Genomic DNA, 14,481 nt, shown 5'->3' on the forward strand with positions numbered 1-14,481 from the left:
TATGCTTCGGACAGAATCAAGGAGAGTAATCTCCTCATCTCATCCTGTGTGCTATCCCTTCTCTCTTTCTCATTGCAGTCTAAGCCCCATTTGTCACACAAACGTGGCCCAAACATCTTTCCATTGGGACGTAGCAACCCTAGGAATTGATCTCTCTCTCCCCCTCTCTCTCTCTCGCTCTCTCTTCCCCACCCCCACCCCTCCTCTTCCCCAGCAGCCGCCCTGTCCCCAAACCGCCACGCAAACCACAGGATGTGGATCGATATACCTTCAATTGGAATAATTGTTTTCCTTTGTAAGGCCTCCCTTCCTCCTAGCTCTGAATGGAGAACTGTGTGATTGACCTCCAGAAAAACAGCAGATGTGACTAAAGCCGAGCGCCTCTGGCCTAATCACTCAAAAGCTTGGACCTTGGAAAATAACCGGGGAGAATACTCTGAGCAAGGGCTGGGGAGCTGTGGGAAAGAAACAGCAGGATGAAATTTCAAAGAGCAACTCTTTCCGATAAGATGCGTGCGCACACAAAAAGCCTTCAGACTTCCCAAAATTGGCTGTTCTCTTTTATATTATTGCATGCGCAGGCAATATATAATAATAATAATAATTTATTATTTATACCCCACCCATCTGGCTGAGTTTCCCCAGCCACTCTGGGCAGCTCCCAATCAAGTATTAAAAACAATACAGCGTTAAATGTTAAAAACTTCCCTGAACAGGGCTGCCTTCAGATGTCTTTTAAAGATAGGATAGCTACTTATTTCCTTCACATCTGGTGGGAGGGCGTTCCACAGGGTGGGCGCCACTACCGAGAAGGCCCTCTGCCTGGTTTCCTGTAACCTTACTTCTCGCAATGAGGGAACCGCCAGAAGGCCCTCGGCGCTGGATCTCAGCGTCCAGGCTGAACGATGGGGGTGGAGACGCTCCTTCAGGTATACAGGACCGAGGCTGTTTAGGGCTTTAAAGGCCAGCACCAACACTGTGAACTGTGCTTGGAAACGTACTGGGAGCCAATGTAGGTCTTTCAGGACCAGTGTTATATAGTCTCGGTGGCCACTCCCAGTCACCAGTCTAGCTGCCGCATTCTGGATTAATTGCAGTTTCCGGGTCACCTTCAAAGGTAGCCCCACGTAGAGCGTGTTGCAGTAGTCCAAGCGGGAGATAACTAGAGCATGCACCACTGTGGTGAGACAGTCCCCGGGCAGGTAGGGTATATAATAAAAAAACCGAAAAGGCCTACTTGGAGATGCCGGCATAGAACCTGGGACCTTGCACATGTAAAACAGATGCTGTACCACTGAGCTACAGCCCTTCACCCACCAAAACATAGCAATATATGTAGCTGACTTATACTGAATCAGGCAATTGGTACATCTAGCTCAGTATGGTTTGGAATGCCTGATGGCAGCTTTACAAGTTTTTCATAGTATTTGTTGCCTCGTTCCATTTAGATTTTGAGGTTCTTCCTTAAGATTCGTCACGGGTTTGGGATGAGATGGACTTGCCAGTCTGCTAGTGTGCAAGGGACACGGACTAAGTCCAGACAATTTTGCTCATCCCTAGTTGTACACCTCCTGCCAACCTAGCAGTTTGAAAGCACATCAAAGTGCGAATAGATAAATAGGTACCACTCCAGTGGGAAGGTAAATGGCGTTTCCGTGCGCTGCTCTGGTTCGCCAGAAGGGGCTTAGTCATGCTGACCACATGACCCAGAAGCTGTATGCCGGCTCCCTCGGCCAATAAAGCGAGATGAGCGCCGCAACCCCAGAGTCGGTCACGACTGGACCTAATGGTCAGGGGTCCCTTTACCCTTTACCTTTAGTTGTACACCAGCCTTCTAGAGCCATGGAAAAGATGACCGATCTATCTTCTGCGTGACAACCCTTCAGATATTTGAAGACTACTGTCACATTACGTTCTTCACCTTCTCTTCCCCAGGTGAAAGATACTGGTACCTAGCTCTTTCCTTTCCTTTCCTTTCCTTTCCTTTCCTTTCCTTTCCTTTCCTTTCCTTTCCTTTCAATATTCTTTATTGATTTTCATATACATACTCCACATACACATATTGCATTACATTTTACACCTATATTTGCTCCTAAGAGCCAACTTCCTTCCTTCCTTCTTCTGGCTTTTTATATCACATCTAAATGTTTCGCATTGTCTTCATCCGTTTTGTATATTATTGTTCTTCTTTCGTATTTGTCCATAGAGTGTCTATAGCCAAATAAATCCTCCTGTGTATACAATTCTTATTGTCTGTCTGTATTCATTCACAACTACCATTGGTTAAATTAATCACATTATACATTTTACTTTTTGTTATTTTCTTTATCCAGAATTTTTCTTTGTATTTCACCTTATGAGGTTTATTTCAGTTCTTCTGGTTTCACTATTTCACCTTATCCTTCCTATATATGACATAACTTTTTCCTATTATTTTCTATCGCCCTGTTGTCAAATTTCCCCCGTTAATCTAGCTATTTCTGCATATTCCATTACCTTCTGTCGCCATTCTTCTACTGTTGGTAATTGCTGTTGTTTCCAAACCTGGGCAGGTTTAGCCCATACCTAGCTCTTTCAATCGTTCCTATTACCATTTTAGCATCCTAGTTACAGTGGTGCCCCGCAAGACGAAATTAATTCGTTCCGCAATTTTTGTCGTCTAGCGAATTTTTCGTCTTGCGAAGCACGAAATCCCATAGGAATGCATTGAAAATCAATTAATGCGTTCCTATGGTCAAAAAAAGTCTAAACAAAGCCAAATTTGGTACAACAACAGTTTATTAACTGCTCTTTAAAGTCACACATACTGTAAAGAGCAGTTCAAAAACTGAAGGGAAAATAAATTAACTTTATAAACAAAACATGTCTTTGTTTTTAGACGTCGCGAGACGTTTTCGTCTTGCGAAGCAAGCCCATAGGGGAAATTCGTCTTGCGAGGCAAATCGAAAACGGAAAAACCTTTCGTCTAGCGAGTTTTTTGTCTTGCGAGGCATTCGTCTTGTGAGGTACCACTGTACCTCCCTGTAAACCCAGTAGGTCAATATCCTTAAAATGTGGAGCCCAGAATGGGAGACCGTAAGCCAACCGTGGTCTCACCCCCTCAGAACCGAAATAACTGTTACTCCCTGTGAGCTGGACTCTGCCAGTATACTGTAGAATTAAGCTTCCACATCAAGTAAAAATTAAACAGGCTGGTTACCCCACACACGCAATAGCAGGACACAAATGCGATAAATCTATTTTTAAAAAATATAATAAATATTGCACCAAATTCTCTTTCTGTCCGTGTTTATCAATACGTCTACTGACTGGAAATGGATTCCTCTTCCAGCTTATTTGCAAAAAAAAAAGAGAGAGAGAAATACTTCAGTTTGCTTTTATCAAAAGAATATGTGTTCAGCACGCGACGGACATTAGACCTAACCCTTGGGTTTTCGGTCTTTTATGTCTAGCAATTAACAGCCAAACACCTTGTCATAAACATTTTAAAAGGTCAAAGAGATTGCAACAGTTTGGCTAAAGAGATAAATGGTCAAATAAAACATCAAATTGTTAATTCCCAGGTGACAAAAAGCGACGTAGACCCGATCAATAAGGAGGCCCAAAGCATTCTGGGGAAGAGGGAAGGGTCAGCCTTGAAGTGTTAATAACTTGTTCACATTATTTTCCTACAGTTTATCATGTGACATAGCAGGTCGCCAAGCCGTTTTAGCAGCAAGTCAGTATTAGCAGTCAAGCAAGCAAGGAAGGATTTAGAGAAATTGCTAACGTTTAAAAGGAAGGGAAAAGGACAGGTAAGTCACTATCCTTGCTAAATCTGCGTTGTTAGCCAAGCCGGGCAAATGTTTCTCAGGCTTTCCTTTGCATCTTGAGTCGGGTACTTTATTATTTCATCAAAGATTGGAAAATCTCCCCCCTTTTTTCCCCTCAAACCGTAATTTTAATTGCAAGACAGATTTTCGTTGTGGGTTTCTTTGTGCACATACTGAAAAAACAAAAGGCACACTGTGCCTTTTTTAGCAAAGGTTCTTCAGTCATCGGACTCATTAGTTCATAAAGGTAAAACTGGTGCCATAAAAATTAGAGGGTTATTGGACAGCGTCACAGAGTTATTTGTGTGTGCAATATATGTTTGTGTGTGGGGGTATCTATAGTCAGAAAGAGAGAGAGAGAGAGAGAGAGAGAGATGTTTTTATATATCTTACTGACATCAACTTTACAGTGGTACCTCGGGTTAAGAACTTAATTTGTTCCAGAGGTCCGTTCTTAACCTGAAACTGTTCTTAACCTGAAGCACCACTTTAGCTAATGGGGCCTCCCGCTGCCGCCACACGATATCTGTTCTCATCCTGAAGCAAAGTTCTTAACCCGAGGTACTATTTCTGGGTTAGCGGAGTCTGTAACCTGAAGCGTCTGTAACCTGAAGTGTTTGTAACCCGAGGCACCACTGTATTGCCGATTAGCTCCGCATAAATTCTAAATGCCAAATTCTTTCCAAATAATATTGACAGCATTGTTTTGAACTCTGCTGGAAATAACCATCTAGGCCAAAGCCCATACTATAAATGCCATATTTTAAATATCCCTAGTTATAGTTTGGGATGTCTGTATGTGATGCCAATAAAAGGTTTGATGATGATAGTTATCATTGATGGCCCACAATTTCCAGCAGCTATCCCTGGAAAATCTTGATCCATGTTCCGTCTCTGATTTGGCTTTTTCTGTAAGGACCAAAGTCGGGTGGTAGAGTTGATGCCTTGCATGCAAGAATGGTCCGATCCCATTTGAACTCCTGTTAAAGAAAAGGATGTGGGGCATAGCTGTCAACCGCCCCTTATTTGGCGGGAAACTCCCTTATCCCAGCGCCGTGTCCCGCTGCTGTCCGTTATTGATGATGTCCCTTAAATTTCCCGGGTTTCATGTTCGCCGGGCTCATGAGGGAAGCAGAGGCTCAGGGTCCTCCGACGCGAGAGAGAGCATGCGCACAAGCTACCGCGTCTCCGTCTCTCCCCTTTCCCCCTCGGGCACGTCGTGAGGAGACGGGTGGCGGCGGGTGGGCAGGTAGCCCCTCTCTTGCGAGACTTCCACCGTGCTGCCAGGGGAATCCAGAGGTGTAGGATCATCTAGTCCAACGCCCTGCAAAGCACAGTCAGTCGCAGCAAAAGCAGTGCCGGATTTATGTATAAGCTAAGCAAAATCCCTTATTTTGGCTGCTGATCCCTTATTTTCGAGGCTGCTGGTCCCTTATTTTCAAATCTGTAAGTTGACAGCTATGATGTGGGGAGACCCTGTGTCTTTCCAAATGTTGCTCTACTACAATGCCCATCATTGCTGACTGTTGGGGCTGCCTGGGGCTGATGGGAGCTGGAGTTCAGTAACATCTGGGGCTGCCTGGGGCTGATGGGAGCTGGAGTTCAGTAACATCTGGAAGGCCACAGATCCTTGAGTAAAAAAAGGATGTTGCACCCGGTGGCGATGGGAACTACTTCAATGCCTAAGACCCTGCTAAAGATGTTGCCAGTCAGAGTTTGCCGTGATCTGAATGGACAAATAGCCAGGCTCAGTGTAAGACAGATTCCTGTCGTGGAAAATATTAGGAACCAGTTTTTTTTATTTCTAACACTATGCTGGCAATGCCTTTGTCAACTATTACCAGTGTGTGCTAGCACGTGCATTTAGAGTTAAAATCTGAGTAGCTAGCTAGTTGTTGTTGTTGTTTAGTCGTTTAGTCGTGTCCGACTCTTCATGACCCCATGGACCAGAGCACGCCAGGCACTCCTGTCTTCCACTGCCTCCCGCAGTTTGGTCAAACTCATGCTGGTAGCTTCGAAGACACTGTCCAACCGTCTTGTCCTCTGTCATCCCCTTCTCCTTGTGCCCTCCATCTTTCCCAACATCAGGGTCTTTTCCAGGCAGTCTTCTCTTCCCATGAGGTGGCCAAAGTATTGGAGCCTCAGCTTCAGGATCTGTCCTTCCAGTGAGCACTCAGGGCTGATTTCCTTAAGAATGGATCGGTTTGTTCTTCTTGCAATCCATGGGACTCTCAAGAGTCTCCTCCAACACCATAATTCAAAAGCATCAATTCTTCGGCGATCTGCCTTCTTTATGGTCCAGCTCTCACTTCCATACATCACTACTGGGAAAACCATAGCTTTAACTATACGGACCTTTGTTGGCAAGGTGATGTCTCCGCTTCTTAAGATGCTGTCTAGGTTTGTCATTGCTTTCCTCCCAAGAAGCAGGCATCTCTTAATTTCGTGGCTGCTGTCACCAGCTAGCTAGTAGAGATGTTCAAGGTTTGGCGCACATGTTTAATAATAATAATAATAATTTTTATTATTTATATCCCGCCCATCTGGCTGGGTTTCCCCAGCCACTCTGGGTTGCTGCCAGCAAAATATTAAAGTACAATAATTCATCAAATATTAAAAGCTTCCCTAAGTGAACCAACCTAATTTGCGTTTCCTGGGTGGGTAATACACATTTCTGTTTCCCCACATCTAGAATTTTGTAATACAGTTCTTCAGTTAAAATGTATTTTTTAAAAGTAGCAAAATGTGTATTTCAGGCTCAAATTTTTACAGAAATGTGTGTTTCTCAGGAAAGCGAGAGGGGGTAAAATGTGTGCCTGCAGAAAAATGCATTTAAAAACTGGGTGGCATTTTGTGAACTTTTAAAACCAAAGCCACAGATCGATGCAGAAATGGGATAGAAAGGGTTTCTGAATGAGCGCTTGTGAAACTGGCACTAAGTGAAACTTAGTGGGCAGTTGTATTTTGGCATGCAGACATTTATCTCCCACCCATATCTAAAAATACATAAGCACACTTATGGAGTAGCAGCTTTCGGATTCCCTTCCATCTCCAATAAGCAGATGGCCCACTCTATTATTATCCTCACATATTTATTTATTTTATAAAATTATTTATATACCACTCTCTCATAAAATATCAGGGCAGTGAGATCGTTTAGAAAACCATTAAAAGCAATATAAATCATTTAATTGACCGACTACCCGAGGACATTAATTTTAAACATCGCCATGGACCGTTGCCAGCATAAAGAAGTCTTCAAGAGACCCCTGAAAGTGAAAACAAAACAAATAATAATAATAGTATTCCTTTTTATTAAATTCAATGCACGAGCTACGGGAAAATCCTGAAGCAGCTCACAGCAATAACAAAAGGCGATATCTAAAATACACTGAAACTTCACCAAGAAAAAAAAATCAATTGCATAAACTCCCATCGAGCAGAATGACGTGCATCGACAGCATGAATTCTACACAAATTCCCTGGAAGAGTAAAAAAGTTGTCATCTGGTGCTGGAAAAAATGTCAGTGTTGGCGTCCAGCGAGGTCCCTTGGGTGCAAGTAGGGGGCTACCACTGTAAAGGCCCGTCTTCTCACTGCCAACCTCCGGACATCTCTTGTAGGTGATACCCAAAGAAGAGCCTTGAATGATGATGACCGTAAGGGTCTGGATAGCCTTGTATGAAGAAAAGGTGTCCACAAGGTTTTCAGAGTCTTAAGCTTTATAGGTCAAAAACAGCTCTTTGGCTTGGGCTGCACACAGGCAGCAAAATGAAGCTGTGGGGTGTTGAAATAATAGCGTTGACTAGATCAAAATGGAGGGGAAGTGTTTTTTTTCAGGCTCCCCGTGTTATTTTTTTAAAAAATCCTGCTAATAGGTAAAGAAAATCCAAGCGCAACAGGCAAAACATTGACTAGAATACTCTTCCCTGATGTGCTACCTTTCTATGTGCAGGGAATTTTTACATAGGGCAGAATTCAAAAGTGATATCCCCGCACCCTGCAGCTTGACGTGGTACAGTCCATTCTACGAACATCATGTGGCAAGTGGCTGTTGTGCCGTAACAAGTGCAACCCGATCCATTCATGATTTTTGACATCTTTTAATATATTCTATCAGTGAACTCAGTTCGCTGAGGACTGGTCCTTGTGTAGCCCAAACAGTGCTCTCCAGCGTCTGTACAGTAGGAGGCGGTCTTAGCAGGCTTGGAGGAACCCAAAGTTTTGCAGAAATGCATGTTAAAACTTTTTTAAAATAGTCCTGAAGAGAAATAGAGTTTGTTTGTTTATTAAATAGAGTTTGTTTATTTATATATTTTTTCCCCTCCTGAATGTTGTTGATAAGCAGTGTCCAGTGCACAGCGGAATGATGAAAAGTATGAGCCAACATGCTCTATACTACTTTATTTACAGTTCAAAGCTGGTAAGTTACAGAAAAACATCTTCCCTCTGCTGGAGCAGAGAAAGCGTCATCTCTCCTCTAAGGCACGGAGAGAATCACAAACTGAAACTGCAAAGAGCAGGGAAAAACAGGAAACCAGTATACGTCACATCCAGTCTCCCGTTCCCGTGGGAAAACCTCCAACAGTACAGACTGTGTGGAATGTAAACACCTGTCTTGTGACAAGCACTTCTGCTGCTCAGTGAGGGAAGCAGAAACCAACATCCTCCCCCTTTCTGTGAACATCACTGGGCAGCGTGTTCGTACAATATCAGTACAAACCCAACTTCTGCACATAGGTACAGTGTTGATCTTTCGATACAATCTTGGACAATACATCAGCAGGAATTTCATTACCTGGCATATAGGACACCGTTACGAGTCCCTTCTGAATACGTTCCCTAGCATGTTGCACCTTCAATTGCAAGTGCTTCGTGCTTTGCTTACAACCTTCAGAATTCAGCAAAGCCAAACATGCTTTGTTGTCCTGGTAAACCTGGATTGGACATTTGACAGGAATTTTCATGTCTTTGCACAATTGTAACAACCATTCACAATCTTTAAGTGAATAAGACAGTGCATTCAGTTCAGCTTCACAAGTACTTAAGCTAACTGTTGTTTGCTTCTTGCATGACCAATCAAATAGACCCTGATTGTACTTATAGCAAACTCCAGACGTACTTTTCCTGTCTGTAATGTCACTTCCAAAACTTGCATCTGCAAATATCTCAAGACCACCAGACTTCTGATTGTTAAATCTCAGTCTGTAATGCATAGTGCCTTTCAAATACCGCGCTATGCGTTTCAGAGCTTTCCAATCCTTAACAGTAGGATTGGTGACTTGTCTGCTTAGCAAATTACAGCTTACAGCAATGTCTGGTCTTGAACATCTGGCAATGAAGTTTAGCTTGCCTAGCACACTTCTGTACAGTGTAGTGTCAGAAAATGCTTCTTCAGTGTCATCTACCTGATAACCTGTTATCATCGGTGTGTCCACAGGGTTAGCGTCCATCAGGTTTAGTTTGCTTAACACATCAGCAATTTTCCGTGACTGGTGTACTAGAATGTTACCATCTTGATCTCTCTCTATTTCCAGAGATAGGTAGTTGTTTACCTCACCAAGATCTTTCATGTCAAAGTGCTCTTTCAGTTGAGCTAGGGCGTTATTGTACATTGTGACATCTTTCCAAAAGAATAAAAGATCATCAACATAAAACAAACAATACAGTTTCTCTTGCCCCTCCTCTTTGACAAATACACATGGATCAGCTTTCCCTTGCTTAAAACCTAGAGAAAACAATACTTCAGTGAGTTTTGTGTGCCAACACCATGCACTTTGTTTGAGACCATAAATTGACTTTTTCAGAGCACAAACAAATCCCTGTTTTACCTGTACGCCATCAGGTGGAAGCATATAAAGTGATTCATTTAGAGATCCGTACAGAAAAGCTGTATTGACATCATGGTGACTAATGTGTAGATTCTCCTCTGCAGCTAGCTTGAGCATAAGCCTAATGCTCTCATACCTCACTGTGGGTGAGTAGGTCTCGTGATAGTCTTCACCTGGTACCTGAGCAAATCCTCTGGCTACCAATCTGGCTTTGTGTCTGACTATCTTGCCATTTTGATCAGTCTTGGCTTTGAAGACCCATTTGCTTCCAAGCAATTTCATTCCTGGAACTACTGGAACTAGCTCCCATGTTTTGTTCCTTTCCAAGGAATCAAGCTCAGCCTTCATGGCATTTAACCATGGCTCAGCTTCCTTTGAATCCAAATCCTGGATTTCTTGGAAACTTGAAGGTTCAAAAACCTTCTTGGAGCTTTTAACAGCTGTTACTGCTATCTTAGCAAACTCATCAGCAAATCTCTTTGGAGGTCTGCCTTTTGTGGCTCTCTGTGACCTGCGAATTAGCCTTAAGTCTTCAACACTCTCCTCTTCCTTCTTAGGAGAAAAGTGACCTATTGTGAACAATGGTTCCTCCAATTCCTGATCAGAGCTTTCAGAGGGTCGCATAGAGGCTTTCGCACTCTTGAAATCCTCTGAATCATCTGATTCAGTTTCAGACTCAGAATCAGAACCTTCATCAGTGGGTGTGGGTTGTTGCGGTTGCTTTTGCTGTTGACTATCCTCAGTCTCATCACTGTCATCAGGATAACATTGGAAAATTCCCACATTCTCCCCCCACTTGGCATTGTACTCAACACTTCTTGTGAGCTTAATCTCCTTAGAGTCAGTCATCATTATTCTGTAAGAGCCTTTCTGATAACCTAGAAAGATACCATGCAATCCACGCTTGTCTAACTTGGAGTTTTGTGGTGAGTGAACCCACATGTCAGAACCAAAAATTTTCATGTGTTTGATGTATGGCTTCTTGCCAAACATCTTCTCATAGGGGGTACAACCAATCGCTGAAGATAACCTGCGATTATAACTGTAAGTGAAACATGAGAGAGCTTCGGCCCAATAACTCTCTGGAAGATTTGCATCATGCAGCAAGGTTTTTAACCCTTGAAGCAATGTCTGATTTGCTCGTTCCGCAAGTCCATTCTGCCATGGCGAGCGAGGACTAGACAAATCGTGTTGAATTCCTTTCTCAGCCAGAAAAGCTTCAAACTGCTGAGAAGTGAACTCTCCCCCCCGGTCGGTGAAAAGAATCTGTATCTTCTTACCATGCACATTTTCCAACCAAGCACAGAATTCCTTGAACCTAGGAAAAGCCTCTGATTTCTGCTTGAGATTGTACACAAAAATATACCTGGAAAATGCATCAATGAGAACCATGAAGTACCTATTTCCACCCAAAGAGGGCGCTAGTGGTCCAACCAAATCAGCATGAACAACCTGGTATGGTTCTGTAGCTTGCCTACTAGACACCTTACCTTTCGCAGCCATTTTCACCTTGTTTGCTGCGCATGCCTTGCACTTCATGTGGTACCTGCAGGGTTTAATAGTCATACCTTCAACCAAAGCAGGCATTTTAGATACTGCCTCAAAATGCAAATGACCAAATTTCCTGTGAAAATCGTGAATACATTCTGCATGCAAACTTTTGTTAGAACCTGCAATGCAACAAGTGTCATCCTGCACAACATCATCATAATACAAAACAAACAAACGATCAACAAATTCAGCATACAATTGATAATCATTTTTCTTAGTGATGATGCATCTATTGTTTTTAAAGGAAACGTCAATTTTCCGCTCCATCAGCTGTCCAACGCTAAGCAGATTATGTTTCGCGTCCGGCACATAAAGCACATCCTGTATCGATAAGTCCAAACTGTGAAGAACAACAGTTCCGTAGCCTTTACTGGGGATTGTGTGGTCATCCGCCTGGTGAATTGCACCTTCCTGCGGTGTAAAAGACACGAACAGTCGCTTATCGTTGCACATGTGATGCGTTGCAGCCGAATCAACAACGAAGAAAGATCTAGACGTCTTCTGGACCTCTGCAACCTCTGCAACCTCTGCAACCTTTGGAGCGTAGCGTGAGACCATTGCCTTGTGCTGCGTTGTCCTGGACACCGGACCTTTGCCTTTGCTCTGGCCTTTTCCACGCGATGAGCTTCCGCTGCGCTGCTCTGTCTTGGCCCTGGGATATTTGCATTCCCTCTTCATATGGCCTAGACGTCCACACGAGTAGCATTTCACTGCCTTCAAAGCTTTGGCGCCATCTGGTGGTTCCACTGCACTATGGGATGACGTCTGTGAAGACTCCCCATTTCCCATGCAGCCAGCACCCCGCCGATCTGCTCCATTCTGAATCATGGCAGTTTCACAGGCTACTGTGAGTTGAGCATTTGGCTGATCAGTGGTATCAAATCCCCCACTTGCTTTATCCAGCCTTCTGCAGCTAGCTATCATGACTCTGGCATTTGCCTCTTGCGTCATCTATGCTGCTTTAAATCAAGCTGCTGTATACATGCTGCTTTAATCCAAAGGCAATTTCAAAACAGCCTCTGCTTATGAGCCTGTGCCGCTCTTCTGTTTATTTGCTTTGCTTATCTGCAGCTGCTTCAAACTGCATTCCCAAAGGCAAGTTCAAAAGCGAAAGTCCCCAAGTGCTTTCTCTACTGCCCTTTAATTTTTGCTGCGTCACATTTGCAGCTGCTTTGAAACAACAGCACTTTACTTTCGTTTTCCCCCAGCATAGCGTCCCTTTGAGCCATTTGCCTGTGCCGCGGCAAAACCGGCTATTATAAGTTCAAAGTCCAGCCATAAAGCCATTAATTAGAAGCTGGCAGGCTGCCCGGAGCAGTAGCACATACCTTCATCAATCATTTTGACGCGCAGAGCAGATACCGTGAGTTCCGTCTCTCTGCCGGTGTTCCGATACTTTGCCGGCACTTTGTTTCTTGCTCCTTTGTTCCTTTGCCAGGAGCCCGACTTCTGAAGTGCATCCTCAAAACACTGCATTTTTCTGGGCCCGGAACCAAATGTTGTTGATAAGCAGTGTCCAGTGCACAGCGGAATGATGAAAAGTATGAGCCAACATGCTCTATACTACTTTATTTACAGTTCAAAGCTGGTAAGTTACAGAAAAACATCTTCCCTCTGCTGGAGCAGAGAAAGCGTCATCTCTCCTCTAAGGCACGGAGAGAATCACAAACTGAAACTGCAAAGAGCAGGGAAAAACAGGAAACCAGTATACGTCACATCCAGTCTCCCGTTCCCGTGGGAAAACCTCCAACAGTACAGACTGTGTGGAATGTAAACACCTGTCTTGTGACAAGCACTTCTGCTGCTCAGTGAGGGAAGCAGAAACCAACACTGAAATGGGCTTGGGGGGTCAGGAGGAGCCCAGAACAGTTTTTAATGTCTGATGCTGTATTGTTTTTAATATTCTGTTGGAAGCCGCCCAGAGTGGCTGGGGAAACCCAGCCAGATGGGCGGGGTATAAATAATAAATTATTATTATTATTATTATTATTATTATTATTATTATTAGGAAGGAATTGTTCTCCTTGGCAAACCAAAATGCTCACCCTGATAGATGGATAGATCACCTTAGCAAAATGTTGAATTCCTCCAGTGATATTTTCCTATCTGGATTACAAACATGTTGTTGTTGTTGTTGTTGTTGTTGTTGTTAATTAAATTTATAGACTGCCCTTCATCTGAAGATCTCAGTGTAGTTCACAAGACAGGATAACCTCACACAAAGACTAATAATTGATGGTTGGCTTATATTAACGACATTTTAACACATGATTTATTTTTAACTACTTTATGCAAGCAATACAAATAAGTAATGTAAGAAGAAGAAGTTGCTGCCTAAAATACTATGGGTGGTATTGCAGCAAATTACTGCCTCCAACTGTGGAAGCAGAACAGAGTCATCCTCGCTAGTAGCTTTCTCCGCCATTAATTTGCCCAATAATAATTGTTGTGTATTGAGTCAAAGGATTTTATGTCTGTATTATTATTGTCTGTATTTGCACTAGGGTAAAGTAACTGCCTTTTGGTTCCAGAGGGTACAGCTACTATTGGTTCATTTAAGCTGCTGTATTTGGATCCTCTGTCTTATTGGTTTCCTCCAAAAGGCAGGACTGTGATTGCCTGATATTGTTCCCTCCAAAATGTATCCTTTCTAGCTTGTTCCCTGTCCCTATAAATGTAGCTTTCCCCTCCTCAGTCTCAGTCTTGTTTGCTTGAATAAAGAAGTGTTATTAGAGAACTGTCTCCAGCATATTATGTCAAGAGAGCTGAAATCACAAACCCCACGTCACAACAACTGGCGACGAAGGTGGGATCCGGAATGCTGAGGAGCGGTTAAACGCAGCCCTGCCTCAGAGTCCGGATTGTAGCTAAGAACAAGACTCACTGGCCAGCTGAGAAGACGACCCTGCCCACAGGACCATGGAGAGTCCAAGGGTATTGGAGCCCTTCCAGCTATCAGAGCCCCACACGTGGGAAGACTACGTCAAACGCTTCGAGTTCTTCGCAGTGGCTCAAGGGATCACCAATGCCAGCAAAAGAAGGGCCACATTCCTGAGCTACTGTGGGCCTGAGATCTTCACGCTGGCCAAGGCATTGCTTGCTCCAGCGAAGCTAAGTGAGACATCTCTCAAAGATATTCTTGCCTGCCTAACAAGCCATTTGGCGCCTACTGAGACCAAGATGGCCCGGGGGATAGAGTTTCATAAGAGGCAGCAGCGTGCTGGGGAGTCTGTATCTGCATTTCTATCTGAACTGCGGAAGCTCGCTCAGCACTGCGACTTCCAAGAT

At 43.6% G+C, this 14,481-nt stretch overlaps 1 long non-coding RNA gene across 2 annotated transcripts in view; it reads left to right on the forward strand.

Annotated features, from left to right (window-relative positions):
* LOC309366117 overlaps positions 1 to 14,481 on the forward strand; it is a 96,448-nt gene that overhangs the window by 29,953 nt on the left and 52,014 nt on the right. The window contains exon 1 of one of the 2 annotated variants that reach the window (XR_014166521.1): positions 3,739 to 3,794. The exons of the other annotated variant lie outside the window; for it this stretch is intronic. This is a non-coding gene — a long non-coding RNA (uncharacterized lncRNA). Of the gene's footprint in view, positions 1 to 3,738; positions 3,795 to 14,481 lie in introns of those variants that run through there. 2 annotated transcript variants of the gene reach the window in all.

This window comes from Podarcis melisellensis (genome assembly GCF_964234715.1).
Source record: "Podarcis melisellensis genome assembly, chromosome: 3".
Taxonomy (NCBI): Eukaryota; Metazoa; Chordata; class Lepidosauria; order Squamata; family Lacertidae; genus Podarcis; species Podarcis melisellensis.